Raw genomic sequence first — 15,485 nt, forward strand, 5'->3', positions numbered from 1 at the left:
ACTGTGACACCAGAAAGGCAAATTGCTGTGTGTGTCAGCCACCAGGAGAGAGACCTGCTGGCCACAGGGGACCAATGCCCACTACTAAAGTACACCTTGCTCAGTTTCTCCTCTATGTAAGTGAAACATTATTCTACCTGGTGCTCGGTGGCACTGTGTTCTTACTAGTGACTCTGATACTGAGGTGCAGTGGGCACAGGTGTTTGGACTTTCATCGCTGGGGGCTGACATTGTGATGATCTCTAAAGCTTCCATGTACTTGGGAGTCCTCCCCTGGGATTGGTAACTGCTGAATGGTAATCTGCTTGTCCCCATACCCACAGCATTCCAGACTGTGTGTTATTGACAGAGAGATATGGCTAGACGAATGGAACAGAATAGAGAATGATAGATGTACAGAATTTTTTTCCCAAGATTTTATTTATTTGAGAGAGACAGCATGTGGGGGAGACAGCACAAGCAGTGGGAGCTGCAGAGGGAGAGAAGTAGGCCTCCCACTGAGCAGGGAGCCAGATGTGGGGCTCGATCCCAGTCACGGCCCCAAGCCAAAGGCAGACACTTAACCACCCAGGTGCTCCTGTACAGACAGATTTTTGACTAAGGTGCAAAAGAAATTCAGTAGAAGGACAGTCTTTTCAACAAATAAAGGAAATGTAAGAGCAATCAGACATTCAAAGGCAAACAAATAAACCTCAAAAATCAACAACAAACCTCAACCTACATCTCACAACTTATAAAAAAAAAATGATCTCAAAATGGATCACAGATTTCACTGTAAAATGTAAAGCTATAAATCTCTTAGGGAAAAAAATAACATGGTAATAACAAAAGAAAAAAATAGACAAAATGGACTCCATGTAAACATTTAAAATTTGTGCATCAATAGATACTATCAACAGAGTAAAAATGCAGCGCACAGGATGGGAGAAAATACTTGCAAATTGTATATCTGATAAGGGAGTAATATCCAGGATATTTTGAGGACTTCTAAGACTAAACAACACCAAACAGCCCAGTTAAAAAATGGGCAAAGGACTTGAACAGACATTTCTCCAAAGGAGACATATAAGTGGCCAATAAACACAAGAAAAGAGGCTGAACATCACTGATCACCAGGGAAAGGGAAATCCAAACTACAATGAGATGTCACCTCCTGCCCATCAGGAGGGCTGCTACCAAAAACCCAGAAGGCAACAAGTGTTGGTGAGCATATGGAGAAACTGGAATCCTGGTGCCCTGTTGGTGGGAATGGAAAATGGTTCAGCCCTGTGGAAAACAGTATGGTGCTTCCTCAAAAAAGCTAAAATTAGGATTCCATTTGGTACAGTAATTCCACCTGTGGGAGAAAACCAGAAAGAATTGAAGCAACATCTCAAAGAGATATTTGCACACCCATGTGCACAGCAGAATGACTCACATTAGCTAAAATGTGGAAACAACCCAGATGTTCATTGATGGATGAATGGATAAATAAAATGGGGTATCTGAATACAACAGAATATTATTTAGCCTTAAAAAGGAAGGAAATTCTGCCATGTGCAAACACATGGATGAACCTTGAGGACATTATGCCAAGTGAAATAAGGTAATCACAAAGAGCACGATTCCACTTTTTAGAGGGGCTTATACTCTCTGACTTACATTAGTTAAAATCATGAAGACAGAAAGGAGGAGGAGGGTGGTTGTCAGGGACGGGAAGGAGGAGGAAATGGGGAGTTATAGTTAATGGGTATAGAGTTTCAGCTTTACAAGATGAATAGTTCTGGAGATGGATGGTCTTGGTGGTTGCTCATTGTGAATGTATTTAACCCAACTAAACAGTACACTTTAAAACGACTAAGATGGTTAATTTATGTTGTGTGCATTTTACCACAGAAAAGGAACTGAAAACAGGGGTGCCTGGGTGGCTCAGTGGGTTACAGCCTCTGCCTTCAGCTCAGGTCATGATCCCAGAGTCCTGGGATCCAGTCCCGCATCGGGCTCTCTGCTCGGCCGGGAGCCTGCTTCCCCCGCCTCTCTCTCTCTCTCTCTCCTCTCTCTCTCTCTGTGCCTACTTATGATCTCTGTCTGTCAAATAAATAAATAAATTCTTAAAAAAAACCTGAAAACAAAACAACAATAACAAAACCCCCAGAAAAACAAATCATTCAACTGGCAAAAGTCCCACAGGTTAGAGAGGTCTAAGTGATGGACATGGTTCCAAGAAATAAAGTGCACCATCAGATGCTTTGGAAAAAAACAAAGATAATCCTACACTTAAGGATGAAATGAGAATAAAGTATAAAGCAAGACAAGGGTCCCTACATTATTGAATAGAGTTACAAACTTCCTCCCAATGCAATAAGGAGAATAAGAGGATTAGTTATTGGGCAGGTGCTGGTAAAGGGTCACAACTGTGATTGTTTATGTGGAAGCCTGAAGGAGTCAATTAAAAAAAAAAAAATAAGGATTAGGAGCATGGCTAGCTCAGTCAGAAGACCATGCAACTCTTGATCATGTGGGGTGTGGAGATTACTTAAATAAATAAAACTCTAAAAGGTTAAAATTCAGACATCAGCAAGGTTGTGAAATATTTAAAAATCAGTTGTATTCCTATGCCTATACCCAAATAACTAGTTCAAAAAATAGTAAGTTGAGAAAAATCCACTTGCCAGTGCAATACAACTGTAAGATACCTCGAAATAAACATTTAAGTGGAAGTCTTGGACCCTAAAGAAAATTATAACATTTGATTGAGGGACTATAAAAGAAAATCCAAACGGAGAAACCCATAATATTTCTACATGGGAAGACTTGTACAACCCACTATATTTCTAGATGGGAAGACTTAATTTTATATTAACCCACAATATTTCTAGATGGGAAGACTTAATTTTATATTATAAATATATAAACTCTCCCCACATAAATCCATTTCCCACAATCTAAGTACCAATGGGATTTTTAAAACCTGAACAAAACTAGTATTCTAAATTTATCTGGGAAAAAAAAAGGCGGTAAAATAGCCAATGGTATTTTGGAAAAGCATAATAATGTTGCATTACTATGTTTAGTAAGAAAAATTTCAAAATATATTAACTTGTTTAATGGAAGATTGGAAATGGCAATTACATTTGCAATGTGGAAGATTACCAAATGTTACAAATATAATCTCTCTTAAAAAGTAAATTATGGGGCGCCTGGGTGGCTCAGTGGGTTAGGGCCTCTGCCTTCGGCTCAGGTCATGATCTCAGGGTCTTGGGATCGAGCCCCACATCGGGCTCTCTGCTCGGCGGGGAGCCTGCTTCCTCCTCTCTCTATCTGCCTGCCTCTCTGCCTACTTGTGATCTCTGTCTATCAAATAAATAAATAAAATCTTTAAAAAAAAAAAAAGTAAATTATGGGGGCACCTGGGTGGTTCAGTAGATGAAGTGACAGGCTCTTGATTTTGGCTCAGGTCATGATCTCAGGGTTGTGAGAACAAACCCTCCCCCACCGCCCCCCACTCCCCTAACTGGCTCCCTGCTCAGCATTCAACAGAGAGTAGGCTCCCTTGCTCCCCCAAAATAAATAAAATCTTCTTTAAAAAGTAAATTATGCATAAAAAGGGATTTGAGGTAAAGAGTAGCAAAATACTGTAAGTGGTCTCTGCGTAATGGAATAATGGGTAATTCCTTTATTTTCATTTCCTAAATTTTCTATAATAAACATATATTGATATTGTAAAGGAGAAAAATAATGTTTACCTTATAAGAACTCAGATCACATCTTTACTTCTTCAGAAAGTCTTCCCTTACTTAACCCCAACCTTCCTGATCGGACAGTGTGGCTAAGCTTTGTTATTTCTAATATTGCTGATACAATGTATCATAAGTCTTTAGCTTTCTCTTTTCTAGGTTTATGACCTTCATACAAGTGTAACAGTGTTTTTTTTATCTCTGCATCTCTAATATAGAACCTTATTTATAGTAGTTCCTCTATAAGTCTTTGTTGACTAAATAAGAAAAAATATATATACAAGAAAATATACAACTCCTTAATGTAGGACTCCTTATGCCACCACTAGAGGGAACCACATCCCTACCAAGATAGTTCTTGGCGCTCATGGGGGCGGGTGGTTCTTTTTTTTTTTTTTTTTTTTCGGTTAATGAAGCTGTTTAAATCTGAGAAACCTTCCAGAAGGCATTATTGAACCAACCTGAGGCGACCAAATTTAAACCTTTCTTTACAGTGAGATGTCTTTTCAATGATTAGGTAGTCCCAAGATCTCATACTTGTCCAAACTCACAGTACTTAAAATCTATTCCATTTAATCTGACACTGATCAAAAGCAAGCTTACTGGTTACCAAATTTTATGCTGTGTCTGTCTAGCTTCCACAACAAGAGAGTTCAGTCCTGTTTAAGCTCACTTCTGTCTCATTAGCCAGCCCAGTTCTAATCAGGAACGGTGTGCAAAAATTTTTTAATTGAGCTAAAAGGTTAACATTCTCCCTTGTACCACTGTAAGAAAATCGAATACACAAAATTCCAAATGTAAAAAACACAAAAATTACGTGATGATTATAAGAAGATCCTCAGATTCACAGAAGGTTTCAACACAAAGTTACAATAGAATGCGATCTTATTTTCAGAATTAAAGTGACGGCCACTTTCACAAGGGACAATTATGATTTAAATCGTGACAGGCTGCTGCTGCTGAGACCTGAAGGACAGACAAGTCCATTCAAGGTGGGCAGAGGTGTCTCCCAAGGAAGGTGTGACTGGAATGCGTTTGATGTTAAAAAAATTAAAAAAAATTTTAAAGTGGGGGAGGGGACTAACCCAATCTCGGAGCTGCTGTATTACAAGGGCTGTGAGGGATTATAATGAAAGGCCAGAGCAGGCAGGAGCTTCTCAAGTCTCCAGCAGCATCCACGAGAGGCAGATGCAAGACCTTGTACACAGTCGATCTGCAAAATATTCACTATTACTTATGCTCTTTACTGTTACTCACTTACTAGTACTATTTACTGAAGCTCATTCAACAAATTACCCAGAAAAATTTCAACAAATTGTGCCTGGCACAGAGTAGGCACCATAGAAGCGGGGGCTGTTATTATACAAGAGAAGGGTCCCCACAGTCTGTACATTTTTTGATCCCCATGGAGGATGTGTTCCCATCACATGTGTGCAAGTCATGAGACTACCCTTGAGCTTGATAAAGCCAGCTCTGTTAATGCTGGTCCCGCTCTTTGGATTCATTTCACTAAGTAACTTTCTGATAGTGAGCTAGCATTCAGTGTAAACATTCTGTTGGGGAGAAAACGTCCTGGCCAGCTGGCTCTCCTGTGACTCCTCTGTCCCGTGTTCTTAACTTAGGATACAAAATGAGGCCACGTTTTCTTCAATGTTCAGTGTGGAGGGATGTTCAACCTCTTCCTGACCAGCTCAACAGGAATTAAGACTTTCTTCCTATTCATATTCTTAAGGAAACAGGGTTCATTCAATTCAATCAACAGGAATTTATTAAGCATCTGCTACATGCCAGCACATTGAAAATGTTGTAGTTAGAGCAGTGAAAAAAACAGCTCCCCTGCCCCACCCCCAAACCCCACTTTCATAGGACTTTCATTCTAGTGGGAGACCCGGATGATAATTAAGGAGTGAGTTAATCAGCAACATAGCTGAATAGTCGTAAGTCCCAAAGAGAAAAAGCAAGCAAGTGGGAGGGAATCTACGGGGAGGTGGGAGTGGGACGTCAGGACCAGAAGGAGGAAGATGAAGGTGGCTTTGGCATTCGTGGCTATAAGAGCAACTATTGCTCTGTGACTCACCCACTGGGACTTTTAGGTAAGTAGGAATTCAAATGTTCCCCGGTCCACAGCTGCTCACCCCAGGCCATCTCTCCTGCTGGAACCCACAGCTATCGGGGGTAGCCTACTCCTACCTCCCCCCTCCACGTGCAGATGCATTCTCTTAATCCTGGAGGTCCATGAGCCCTGTACCCCCTGCTTCTGGTGGCTCTGATGAAGACCATGGAGGCCCTGTAGGACCAGCTCCTCTCCCCCTCATACTTCCCTGCCCACCCCCCTATACTTCTGAGTTGGGCCCAAGGATCACCAAGCATCCCTCCCTCTCTTGTTTATAACCACAGAATCAGACGCCTTCTAACATGACAGCCAGAGAGGTCTTCCTGGTCCAAACAGACCATCCCTAAATACAATCATCCAACACAGGTCGAATTCCTAAGATCTGGGCTGTTCCATCCCAGACACAGGAGCCTTCCTACAGGGATCAGGCGATTTTTTCAGTAAAGAGCCAGGCAGGAAATATTCTAAGTTTGTGAGTCATATAGGTTTCTGCTGTATATCCTTCTTTTTGCTTCACAACCCCCTACAAATCTTTTTTTCAAAGTTCCTTGCTCGTGGTCTGTACAAAGGAAGCCACAGTTCATAGTTTGGCAACCCTCATTCCAATCCGCTTAGGGGTTACCTATATTAAAATGAATAAATTGTCCTCATGGTTTATAAATCAGTCTTTTGTTGACATATTTTTGTTGGTTCATTTAGCAATGGTAGGACACAAGTGTCTGCTGCATCAGATTATGCATCCATTGTAAGATCCGATACATAAAAGGCATTCATTTTGTTGCAGGGTAATATATTATTTGAACAGCAGGCACCAAACATCTCCTTTGGGAAGACCTTGATAGATTGATCCCCTTGGACGTGGAGGTGACACTCCACGGGCATGGCTGGGAGGGAAGTGGGGATGCAGAGGGACAGCCGTACCCTTCCGCAGGAGACACTAATGAGCAGGTTAACTTTGGGGGAAGAGTCCATGAGAGGAGTGGAGAGGAGGGGAGACTGGACCACACGGGAGGCCACTAAAGCCTGTAAGGAAACATGCACAGCGACAGTCCTGGGGCAGAGTGGCCAAAAGACTCTTCTTGTTTTTAAAGTCACAAGGCTGTCTAATATTCTGCTTTTAGTTATTTGTGTTGCATTATAAACCCCTTGCACATCCCAAACCTCTGCTTTGTGGCTTTTTCTTTTTTTTTTCCTTCACAAGAACATAGCTGACTTTAAAACAGCACGTTGGCTCGTAAGCTAGAAAGCAGATCAAAGAGTTCAAGGAATGGCTGCAGACCGAGGCTGCCCTGGGGACCCAGCTGGCCTGCTGCTCCCCACATCTGAAACCCGGGAAGCCGGTTTCTGCTAGGCCAGCTGGGGAGGACACCCGAACATTCCAAAAGGGGACTGTTAGACAAATCAGAGAAGTCTGTTCCCTCAGTCTCTGGCATCTCCTGTGAGTGGGCCGGGGACAGAGACCCACATTCTGGTCAAGAGCAGTAGAAAGAATAGAACAGCAACCGACGGTGAGAGCTCTGTGGACCCAGGAGTTCGGAACCAAAGAGACTCTGAGACACGAGTTCCTAGAAATGCACTTGAAGCCTAGGGAGGCCACTGGAGCTTCCCAGCATGTTAGAAGGGTCTTGTATCAAGTTTTATAAAAAATCTAGGTTATATGTTGTTTCCCTTACCCCATTACTTAATCTGTGGCTCTACTGAGACCGTGAGATTAGTGATCAGAGCTGAGGGCCCCTGGGTGGGTCAGTTGGTTAAGCGTCTGCCTTTGACTCGGGTCATGATCCTGGGGTCCTGGGCTCCAGTCCTGCATTGAGTTCCTGTTCAGCGGGGAGCCTGCTTTTCCCTCTCCCTCTGCCTGGGGTTCCCCCCACTTGGGCTCGCTCTCTTTCTCTGTGTCAAATAAATAAAATCTTTTTTTTTTTTAAAGATTTTATTTATTTATTTATTTGACAGGCAGAGATCACAAGTGGGCAGAGAGGCAGGCAGAGAGGCAGGCAGAGAGAGAGGGGGAAGCAGGCTCCCTGCTGAGCAGAGATCCCGATGCAGTTCTCTATCCCAGGACCCTGGGATCATGACCTGACCCAAAGGCAAAGGCTTTAAACCACTGAGCCACCCAGGTGCCCCAATAAATAAAATCTTTTTTAAAAAAATGATCAGACTTGATATATGGGACAGGGACAGCACCTCTAAGGTCACTCCCTAAGTAGCCAGCAAGTGCCTCCCATCTAAATATAAAAAGGGCCACTGTCTAACAACCCTGTATCAGAAAGACCTTTAGGACCTGGGTCTAGGACTTGGGAATTAATAAAGGGCTTAAAAAAAAAAAGATTCTATTTATTTATTGGGCACAGAGAGAAAAAGCAGAAGCAGACGGAGCAGCAGAGGAAGAGGGAGAGAGGCAGGCTCCTGCTGAACAGAGAGCCCAATGCAGAACTCAATCCCAGGACTCTAGGATCATGACCTGAGCCAAAGGCAGACGCTTACCTGACTGAGCCACCCAGGTGCCCCAAGAAAGGCCTTTTTGAGATCCTCATTCACTCATTTTATTTACCTGCCCACTGGGATGCTAAACCAGAGGTTCTCTGACTGTGGTCCCCAGAGGATAGCAGCATCAACTGGGAAATTTGATACAAATGCTAATTCTAAGACAACCATGTCAGAAATTCAGGGGTGGGGGAATCTGCATTTTAACAAGTCTTCCAAGTGCTTCTGGTGCAGGCTCAACTTTAAGAACAACTCTTCTGTAGGATTTACCCACAGTCACAGATGGTTAATGAAAAAGAAGATTCCCAGTCCACATATCTTTGATGTCTCTTTCAAACGTCTCTCCTGAAATTTGGTTCTTTCTGTGGTTCATGCACCAAGGAGTAAGGCTACACTCCCATTAACCCTGCGTCTGTGCCCCAGAGCGGTGGATTCTTACAATCGGCCCCTGGAATGATAGCACTGTTGCAAAGATTTGTTTCCCTTTGTTCCCACAAAGTCAACCCTGACTGTCATTTTGGTGCTCGTCTTCCTCTGATTATTTCCTCTGAAGTCATAAAGGAGAGAATCCGTCCATCAAGGGCCGTTTCTTCCTCATCCACTTTCTTGCCAGGAACTTCAATTCGTCTGTCCCTGCTGATACCAATTCCAGGAGGCCTCTTAAACTCCTGTGCTTCAAGATCATTCAGAGAGGGACCTAGGGGCACTTTCTTGCCTCGTGATGCTGCCCGGCATCCCAGGAGAGGCAGGCTATATCACCTGAAGCTTTATCAGAAGGAGCACATGTTGATGTCAGGTTATGCAAATCGGGCCACTTCTTCTATGTCATGTTTTCCCAATTTTCTCCTCGTTAGTCCTTTCCCAGCACCATAACAGGTCAATCTCCAGAAGAAGCTATTAGAAGAGAGACAAAAAGAGTAAGACTTCCAGTAGGACCTCTAAGACCAACGCGTCCTCAAAGGAGTCCATGGCCATCTAGTTTTTCTTGTGGAGTTTGGGCACCAGGGGCCATAGGGCACTCACCTGTGATCACCTACATGCTTCCAGGTCAATCTGGGTCTTTCTATGATCTTGGCACCCCTTAAGGGATATCCTGAAACATCAATAATGGAGCCAAATCCCCAAACCACATAAATCATAGGGAAAGAGTGATGGCTCATTAGGGTAAGTACTAGTCTCAGGAAAAGTGATTACAGACTGTCACCAGGCTGCCCCGTTAAGGGAATCCTGAAACCTAGGCTGCTGGAAGTCTGAGACATAAAAGGAAGAGAAATAGCAGCTATGGCTGGGTTGGGTTCAAGGTAAAGCTCTCCGACCCCCCATCCACATGCCCTCCCATGTGGGTAAGAGTCTTGTTTTAGGGTTGCTTCAGCACGTCTGTCCTTTCTGCACCGCACACCCACGAGGGACAGCCCAGATGCAAAGGTCTTTCCAGTCCTCGCTCTCTTTTTTTACAAAATTTTAAGACAAAATTGAGATCATAGAGCACTTACAGTACATATGGATTTCCTTCATAGTTTATAACATATTTTCCTGCCATTGTTTCTTGTTACTCATTAGCAGTTTAGTGTCCCTGTAGAGTTTCACTGTAAATAAATAGGGAGCCTAATGTAGTCAACCAGTTCTCTGTTTGGAGGCATTTATGTTCTTGGCTGTATCACCTTTGTAGTGTACCCTATCATTTATCAATATAAAAATAATTAGATTTGTTCCATTTAATGTTCTTCCCCCCAATCCTATTTTAAATGATTTTAATATTAGCACATATGGATGGGCTCCCTTTGGTTACATTAACCTGCACCATCACTTCCACTATGAGCGTGTGTGTATGTGTGTATATTTGTTACTGAGATATATACAGAGAGAGAGAGAGAGATTCATTTTGTTAACAGCTCATGGCTTGTTTTCCCCCTTAATCTGAAATTTTTTTGATAAAGATTTTAAAGCAATTCTCATCTATCATGATGTAAGTTATATATACCAGTCTTTGTTCTGTCGACTTAGCTTATGGTTTCTATTTTCACTGCTTCCTGGTTATTTCTCTTCTATTTTTTCTTACTCTAGTAATCAAGTTTACTTCCCCCCATTTATGATTTTTTTTTAAAGATTTTATTTATTCATTAAAGAGAGACAGAGAGAGAGGGAGAGGCAGAGGGAGAGGGAGAAGCAGGCTCCTCGCTGAGCAAGGAGCCCAATGCAGGACTCCATCTCAGGACCCTGGGATCATTACCTCAGCCAAGGGCAGAGGTTTAACCGACAACCACTCAGATATCCCATCCCCCATTTATGATTTGGAAATTACATACCTTTGTGTTTTTCACTTGAGTTTACTTAATTTACAATGTAAAGATCTATGTGGATACCATTTCTTCATTAATTAAAAAAAAAGCTATGCAAATAAAACATAAGTACATTTGCATTTTTACACATCAAATAAGACTAAAGTATGTAAAGTGAAAAGTGAGTTTCCTCAATCTCATTGCCCCCCCCAACTCTGAGTATTTATCTAGAATTTTCTGTGTGTGTGTGTGTGTGTGTCTACAGATTTGTAGATTCTTGAAAAACACAGATAGGATCAATATACATTGATTAAAACTTGCCTTTTCATTTAATGATGTGTTTCTCTGTAAATAAACGGATACAGGACTGGATTGGTCCTAACATACTGTCCTCTGTCATAGCTGTCCGTGAAATAGATTTACCTAATTTATTTAACCACTCCTCTGCTCATAGGTATTTAAGTGGATTCTGACTTTTCACTTCTACAATGCTTTAATAGAAAAATATTTTTATATCTATCTTTGTGCACCCCTGCAAATATGGCTATAGTTCATACCTGGAAGTGAAATTACTGAGTCAAAAAAAATATGAACACTGAAGTTTTTGATAGCTACTATTAAATTATCCTCCAAAATGTTTTACCGTTATACACTTTCAAAAACTCGATGGGAGTTACCTGTAGCCTAACATCCTTACTAGCAGGCTTTTAACCATCTAAAGGTTCTGCTATGTGATGGCTGAAAAGGATATTATAGTATTGCTTTAATTCATAGCTCACTGTGAGGCAATGAATCTTTCCGTGTTTATTGACCATTTGGTTCTTTCTGTGAACTTTGTGTGCTTTTATTTTACCCTGTGCTGCATGTACTTTGCCCATTTGTCCGTTCTATTATTTATCTTTTTTTAAGCAGCTTAAAACAACATAGATTTATTATCTCATACTTTCTGTGGGTCTTATTCATCTTTTTGCATGTTAATTTGTAGGCACTCCTTGTTTTACGGGGTCTTTATTCTTAGGCTGTTACATATGCTGACATTATACAGTCACTGAGCCTGTGGCCTGATTTTTATTTGTTTAGAGTGATGTTTGTCCTACAAAAGTTTAATATTTTGTGGTAATCATATATTTGAGCATCTTTTTTTTTTTCTCAAAGCTTCTAGGTTTCTGCCTGCCTTCTTTACTGCTCAATGAGAAAGTCCGTAATTTTTAAGTTACTTTTTAATTCACATTTTAAAATTTACATACAGTAACATTCTCTCTTTGTAGTGTTTTTCAAATATGAATTTTAAAAATTCATAAGCCAAGTAACCATCACCACAAACAAGATACAAAACAGTTCTATGGGTCCCCAAATTCATCCATGCCTTCCTTCCCACTCCCAGCCAGTGCCAACCACTGACCTGTTTGCAAGGGTTTTTCATTCTCATGTAAATGGAATCATAAAGCATAAGGCAGATGGGATTCATACATGTTGTTGCATGCATTAGCAGTTCGTGATTTTTATTGCTGAATAGTATTCCATTATATGGACCTATCACAGTTTGTCGATTCATTCACCAGCCAAAGGGCATTTGGGTCTCTTCTGGTTTGGGGATATTATGAATAAAGACATTCTGAACATCACATAAAGGTTTTGGGCGAACAGAAGTCTTCAGCTCTCTTGGCTAAAGACCTCAGACAGGGACTACTGGATCCTGTAGTAAGTGTGTGCTTAACGGGATGAACCATTGAGCTGTCTTCTAAAGGACTACTATTTTGCATTCCTACCTGCAGAGTACAGTAGTTCCAAATGCACTGTGGTGCATTTGTTTTTGCATTTGTTTTGTTATTGTCAGGTTTAAAAAAATATTCTAATAAGTGTATAGTGACAACTCATCGTGCTTTTAATTTGCATTGCCCTTTAACTAATGATGGTATCTTCTGTTGTATTTATTTGCCAGGCATATGTGTTATTTGTTCAGATCTTTTGTCTGTTTTAAAAAGTGGGTTATTTATTTTTTAGTATTGAATTTTAAAAGTCCTTCATATATTTTTTTTCAATACAAGTCCTTGGTCAGATATATACTATGCAGATACTGCTTCCAGTCTGTGGCTTGTTTTCTTATTCTCTTCACAAAGTCATTTGCAGAGAAATTTTTAATTTTGATAAAGTCCAATTTGTAATTTTTTGTTGTCGCTATGGATCATGCTTTTTGTATTAGTTCTAAGAAATCTCTGCCTAACCCAAGTTCACAAAGGTTTTTTTTTTTTTTTTTCTGGAAGTTTTATAGTTTTGGATTTCATATTTAGGTCTGTGAGCTATTTTTCATTATTTTGGAATAAGGTGAAAGATCTGGACCAAGGTTGAGTTTTTGCGTATGGACGTTCGATTGTTTGGATGTGCATTGAAAGACGTCCATTGAAAAGCGATTGAAAAGACTCTCCTTTCTCCATTCAATTGTGTTTGCACCTTTGTCAAAAAGCAGCTGGCCAATTCGATCTATTTCTGGACTCTCTCTCCTGTTCCATGAATCCTCTGTCTTCTTACCACATCACAGACCTACCCTGTCCTGATCTCTGTAGTTTTATAAAAGCTCTTGAGATCATATAGAATGAGTCCTACGATCTTGTTCTTCTCCTCCAAAATGTTTGGTTATTTTAGCACCTTTGCCTCCCCACATTAATTTTAGATATGGTATCTAACAAAAATAATAATCCTACTGCGATTTCAATTAGTCTTGCATTGATTGAATCCCCACATTAGTTTTGGGAAAGTTGGCATCTTCACAGTATAGAGTCCTCCAGTCCCTGGAGACGGTATTTTTTTAGGTATTTGCTGCCTTCCGTCAGTGTGTTATAGTCTTAATTACACAGAAAATACAGATTTTGTTAAATGTGTACTAAATATTTCATTTTGAAGAGGTACTAAAATGATGCATTTCGGGTGATAAATAGTACTGTTTAATTTCAGTTTTTATTTTTTTCCCCTGTGAGTATACAGAAATACTATTGATTTTTGTCTATCGACCTTGTATCCTGCAATCTTACTTAAATTACTCATAGTTCTAGTAACTTTCTGGTAGATTCTTTGGGATTTTCTAAGTAGATAATCAGGTCTGAAAATAGTTTTGTTTCTTCCTTTCCAAGCCGTATATGTTTCCTTGCATTATTGTCCTCGCTAAAACTGCCTGTGTAAAGCTGAGTGGAGAGTGACTATCCTTGGCTTGTTTCCAATCTCAGGAAAATCATTTGGTCTTTCATCATTAAGTTCAATGTAGTTTTTTTGATAGATGCCTTTTATCCAATTAGGGAAACTCTTTTCTAATGCTCGTTTCCTAAGTTAATTTTTTTAAAAGATTTTATTTATTTATTTGACAGACAGAGATCACAAGTAGGGAGAGAGGCAGGCAGAGAGAGAGGAGGAAGCAGGCTCCCTGCTGAGCAGAGAGCCCAATGCGGAGCTCTATCCCAGGATCCTGGGATCATGACCTGAGCCAAAGGCAGAGGCTTTAACCCACTGAGCCACCCAGGTGCCCCAGTTAAGAAAAAAATCTTTTTTAATTGAAGTATAGTTGACATGAGTTTTCTAAGTTTTTAATCATGAAGGGATTTTGAATTTTGTCAACTATTTATTCTACATCTACGGAGATTATGAATTACCCCAGCACTTTGAAATTTTTATGCTTGGATCCCTAATCCACTTAGAATGTATTTTTACATTGTGTGTGGAAGTGATTGAACGTTATTTTCACCCCAACAATTAACTAATTGTTGAAACTGTTAAATACATCATCTGTCACTTCACTCATTTGAAATGTCCCTTTTATCATCCATTGATCTCTCATAAATACATGTTTCTGGACCATCTCTTTTGTTCCGTCAACTTACTGGTCTATTTCTCTGCCAGTCTATAGTGAGTTAATTACCAAAGCTTGGTGATAGTTTCAGTATCCGCTGGAAGACACCACTCTCGCCATTTTTCTCTTTCAGATGAATTTGAATCAGCTTGCCAAATGCCATACAGAAACCTGTTGATATACTGTTCAGGACATCCTTAAAATGATAAATTTGGGGAGATTATTATTTTATAGCCCTGAGCCATTCTGTTAAGAAGCAGTATGTATTTCTCTGTTTAATCAGCTCTCTTTTGTATGAACTTCAATTCCATTGTATGCTTTCTTTCACGAATACCTCTAGTCATCTTACCAATAACTTCTTTTTTTTTTTTAAAGATTTTCACTTATTTATTTGAGAGACAGAGATCACAAATAGGCAGAGAGGCAGGCAGAGAAAGAGAGCGAGGGAGAAGCAGACTCCCTGCCAAGCAGAGATCCCGATGCGGGGCTCGATCCCAGGACCCTGAGATGATAACCTGAGCTGAAGGCAGAGGCTTAACCCACTGAGCCACCCAGCTGTACCACCAATAACTTCTTTTTAAAGACTTTATTCACTTATCTTACAAAGAGAGAAAAAGAGAGAGAGAGCGTGCACACACAAGCAGGGGGAGCAACAGGCAGAGAGAGAGGGAGAAGGAAGCTCCCTGCCATACAGGGAACCTGATGGGGGGACTAGATCCCAGGACTTTAGCATTGTGACCCAAGGTAAAGGCAGATGCCCAAATGACTTAGCCACCCAGGCACCCCATCTTCCCAATATCTAACCAGTTCAAAAGTTTCTCAGACGCTTTTCTTAGATTTTTCCAGGTAGAGGAGATATCACTTGTGCAACATGACAGATTTGTATCTTTCTTCCAATATTCATATCTTATTTTTTTTGCCTGTTTTTTTCCCATTATTGCATTTAATGGACATCTAGTTCAATGCTAAATGGGAGTGCTAGGAGCTATTGTTCCCCATTTTAATGGGAATGTTTCAAGTATTTCATGATTAAGCATTGTTTGTTGTAGATTTTT

The sequence above is a fragment of the Mustela erminea genome, chromosome 11 (assembly GCF_009829155.1).
Source record: "Mustela erminea isolate mMusErm1 chromosome 11, mMusErm1.Pri, whole genome shotgun sequence".
NCBI classification, from domain to species: Eukaryota; Metazoa; Chordata; class Mammalia; order Carnivora; family Mustelidae; genus Mustela; species Mustela erminea.